The 4,808-nt window shown below is 39.6% G+C and overlaps 1 pseudogene; it reads left to right on the top strand.

Annotated features, from left to right (window-relative positions):
• Nucleotides 1-318: 318 nt before the first annotated feature.
• LOC114687382 lies at nt 319-4,587 on the top strand (annotated as a pseudogene).
• Nucleotides 4,588-4,808: the final 221 nt, after the last annotated feature.

The raw sequence follows: 4,808 nt of genomic DNA, 5'->3' as shown, positions 1-4,808 counted from the left end.
TTTATGGCTTAGTATTTTCCATTTCCATAAAAATGAAGATACTTCTCCTTGTTGGTTTTGTATTCTTTGCAGAGGAAATATTAGCAGGTAGGTAGCTACATAATACTGACTTCTGATTTCAAATGTCATTTTAACATATGTACATTATATATACTCACATATATATTTATATAAACAGATTGATATCTTGTCTATACCTGTAGTAGAAATCTCTATAAAACATTATCTGACTCACCATATATTTAGTCCATAAACAGTTTTCTACATTGCTAGCACTGGGTCAGAACTGCCAAGTGTTTCTCACCCTGATGCAGATTCATGAAGATAGACCACAAGGACCCAAACAGACTGTTAGACTTTGCTATGCAGAGTCTACTCAGTAATGAGCCTATAATAATCCAATCATTCAAGGAGATTCCAAGAGAACTTTTTATTCCATATTTACCACTGCCTTCTTGGGTGGACATAAGATACTGACAGCAATCATGAAGATTTGGCCCTTTTTCTGTCTCCACATCAGAACATTAAGAGTACATGAAACACACGGTGAACTCTTAAAAGCCATGGTTGATAGTCTTCAGGTCCTTCCTGCCCTAAACTCTGCTCCTCAGTAAGAACCTGTATCTTAGTGACATGGTGAGACACCAAGAGGTTATTCTTCAACCTGTGGTAGTAGAGGAAAAAGATATAGCAGAGGTAGTTAATGGTGAATGCTGACAGTGGATGGAAGGTGTTTGGTCCAACTGTTGACGTTTTGTTGTTTTTAATTTTTTCCTCCTTTTATTAAAAATACATATTTTCTCATATATTCTGATTATGGTTTTCCCTCCCTTTATTTCTCCTACTTTCTCCCCACTTCCTTTCCCATATGAATCCACTCCCATTCTGTCTTATTAGAAAACAAACAAGCTTCTAAGGGATAAAAATAAAATAAAATAAAATAAGATAGAACAAAAACTAATGTATCAGAATAGGACAAAACAAACAAATAGAAAGAAAGGAGCCCAAGAAAAGGCATGAAAAAAAGATACAGAAGCAGAGACACACTAATTCGCAGTTAGGAATCCCATAAACACACAAAACTGGAAACCATATTATATACACAAAAGACCTGAGGGTAAAAAGAAAAATAAATAAATATATTAATAAAATTAAATAAAAATAAAACATAAGATCATTTTTTCTTAAAAAAATCCCTGATATAACATTGAGACAAGGAACCTCCAAAGATGTCATTGAGTTGGTTTACCATCTACTGCTGGGCATGCAGCCTACCCATAAGAGTAGTTTGTTTCCCCTGGTGAGACTCCATTAGAAGAAATTAAATTTTCTTTTGCAAGTGGCTATCAATTGGAGATAGGCATATGTCCACTTCTTTCAGCTCCAGGGCCCCACCTGGTGCAGACCCATACAGGCCTTGTTCATGCTGCCTCAATCTCTGTGAGTTCATATGTGTGTGGACCATGTTGATTTAAAGGGCCTTGTTTTCTTGGCGTCCTCCATCCCCTCTGGATCTTAAACTCTTTTCACCTTCTCAGTTGAGGTTACTTAAAAGAATCTTGTGTGTTATAGAGGGTTTTAATTTTGTAATAGATGTGTGTGAAGATACTATTGATTGTTTTCATGATGATTCTATTACTTACAAGATAGAAGCACTGAAATGGGTGAGCATTAATGGAGAATACAGGACAGAAGTAATACTGGAAATGCTGTATTTGCATAAGAAAGTCTTGTTAGTAGTTACTATATGAAATGGAGCGCAAGAGTTTTGTCCTTGTTATCATTTTCTGTTGGATTAAAATATGCTACCTCTCATATTTGCTATCTCCTCTTTTCCCCCACAGAGGCTCCAAACTGAAGATCCCGGATTTGAGGCAGGATCCTGATAGCAGGACCACATGTTTTCAAACCAGGACCAAATTTCCTTTCTGTTTTCAGTCTTGTTCTTACTCCCAAAAAGAAGGCCAACATAGCACTATAAATTTAGTGTCTGAGGTGGAGTTGTCCAGATATCCCACTGACTTACTAGTGGACTTTTTCCTTGATGGCACCTTGAGAGCAAGGGAATATTTGTCTTTGCCTCTGAGTAAAGTTGAACAGAGCTCAGGGTGCTTGCACCTCTGCTGTCCAGATTTGCAAATTGATAAACTGTTTTTTTAATTTTATTTTTTTATTTTACAATACTATTCAGTTCTACATAATAGCCACAGATTCCCTTGTTCTCTCCCTTCCTGCCCCCTCCCCTTCCCCCCAGCCCACCCCCCATTCCCACCTCCTCCAGATCAAGGTCTCCCCTGAGGACTGAGATTGACCTGGTAGACTCAGTCCAGGCAGGTCCAGTCCCCTCCTCCCAGACTGAGCCAAGCGTCCCTGCATAAGTCCCAGGTTTCAAACAGCTAACTCATGCAATGAGCCCAGGACCTGGTACCACTGCCTAGATGCCTCCCGAACAGATCAAGCCAATCGACTGTCTCACCTATTCAGAGGGCCTGATCCAGTTGAGGGCCCCTCAGCTTTTGGTTCATAGTTCATGTGTTTCCATTCATTTGGTTATTTGTCCCTATGCTTTATCCAACCTTGGTTTCAACAATTCTCGCTCATATAAACCCTCCTCTTTCTCACTAATTAGACTCCCAGCGCTCCACCCAGGGCCTAGCTGTGGATGTCTGCATCCAGATTCCTCAGTCCTTGGATGGGGTTTCTGGCACAACTATTAGGGTGTTTGGCCATCCCATCACTAGAGTAGGTCAGTCCCGGCTGTCTCTCGACCATTGCCAGCAGTCTATTGTGGGGGTATCTTTGTGGATTTCTGTGGGCCTCTTTAGCTCTTTGTTTCTTCCTTTTCTCATGTGGTCTTCATTTACCATGGTCTCCTATTCCTTGTTCTACCTCTTTTCTTGATCCAGCTAGGATCTCCTGCTCTCTTTCCCTCGACTGTCGCCCTTCATTGCTCCCACTCATGTCCAGGCTGTTCATGTAGATCTCATCCATTTCTCCGTGTCTTTCTTGGGGTCCCGTTTTCCAGGTAGCCTCACTGGTGATGTCTGACTATAAAAATACCCCGAAACTTCTGGATCTGTTATGTATTGATCACCTGGCAGTTGGTCAGGCTTCTCTCAGTGATATTACAATCCTCTTGTCTCAGATGGTCTACCTGGACAGTCTTAGTCTGTCTAAAATCACCCTTAGATCTTTGAATGGGAAAATGTTCAAAAATTTCCTCGCCCAACTTGAACAAATGGGCAGCCTTCAGGAGCTCGGCTTGTCTTTCTTCTGCCTCACAAGTCGTCTACACAAATTGCTCAGGTGAGAGTTTGAGGGGAGGTGCCTGGTTTTCTGCACATACTGTTGTTAAGACAAGAAAGGAACTAGTCCATGGTGTTCCTGAGGCTCTCTAGAATCTCTTGTGCTGTTCTCCTCAGCAGTAGCACTACAGGAAGTTTGAAACTGTCCAGTAGAGCACTTTATTTATAAGGAGGTAAAAGGGAGGATTACAAAAGTAAGTTGTAACTGTTTCTTTATTTAGCCAACTACATTCACACAATATAGGACAGATATATTAATGAAAAGACATAGACTTTCTCCAGGTATCTAGAGATGATCTGGAAGCCTTGAGGTGGAAGAAGGTAAAGATTTTATGCTGTAGTACTGACATTATGTACTCATAAATGAACCCCATAGTTCATAATGCCAGATCATTTTTGTTCATGTGTTATGCTTAAGGATCAGGTCCAGAATCTAGAGATTGTCATTTAGGGACATTCATTCACTTGGCTGTTATCCCTGATAGTAGAATTAGTTCCACGTGAATTATAAGTACCAACTAGGATATTTTTTTCATTCATTATTTCTCAGAACTGAGCATAATAATATATTGTACATGTTCTGAAGATTAAAAATCTGTGTCTAAGAGTGAAAAAGCATCTTTCTCAAAGCCATAAACTTATTAAATGATTTTAAAGCATACATTGTTAGCTCCTGTATATACAAAGAAATTTGTTCTAGGTTCTTAGATACAGTTCCCACCATCAATTCCTCATTCTTCAGAAATACTTTTCTGTTTTCTCACTCCAGAGTCCTCCCACCTGGTTTGGAATTCTTACATCTGCCATTCTGTGAGCTCTCTTACAGAGACTTCAGATTTCTGTCCCAATGTCCTCAGGCCTCCCACCTCAAGCTGCTGAATCTCAGTAACAATCCAATATCTTGGGAAGATTATGAGCCTTTCCAAACCCTTATGGAAAATGTCTCTGTTACCCTGAAGCATCTAAGATAAATCATTGTCTTATAATAGATTCTACAATAGCTTCTCTTACCCCAGCCCTAAGCCACTGTTTCTACCTCTGTGTGCTTAGTTTTGCTTCTAACTCCATTACAATGTTCATGCTCATGAGAATCCTGCAAAACTTAATACCACTGATGGAGCTGAAATATGTAATTTACCCTACCCCTGTACATTGCTATGAATGATGGTATTTCCAGGGCAGTTTAGATTGGCAGAAGCTTGCTGATGTATATGTGCAATTGAAGATGATGCTACAGGCAGCACAGCAGAGTGACATGAACTGGATCACTTTTTCAGAGTGAATTTCACAGTTCAACCAATTTTCAACACTGATATCTGCTATTTAAGCACCCAGTGTTCTTTCTTGAGGTCGATGGACTCCATATTTAAGACTTATATATTGTAGGAAATATAGTCAGGAAATATAGATATGTAACTGGCCTATTAAGATTAACCCTAACAAGAGAATGGAAGAGTTAAGAGTTCCTGAGGGTATTTTGTCCATTGTCGTCATTATTTTTCA

Source organism: Peromyscus leucopus, chromosome X, assembly GCF_004664715.2.
Source record: "Peromyscus leucopus breed LL Stock chromosome X, UCI_PerLeu_2.1, whole genome shotgun sequence".
NCBI lineage: Eukaryota > Metazoa > Chordata > Mammalia > Rodentia > Cricetidae > Peromyscus > Peromyscus leucopus.
This window is presented reverse-complemented; position numbering and strand designations above follow the sequence as displayed.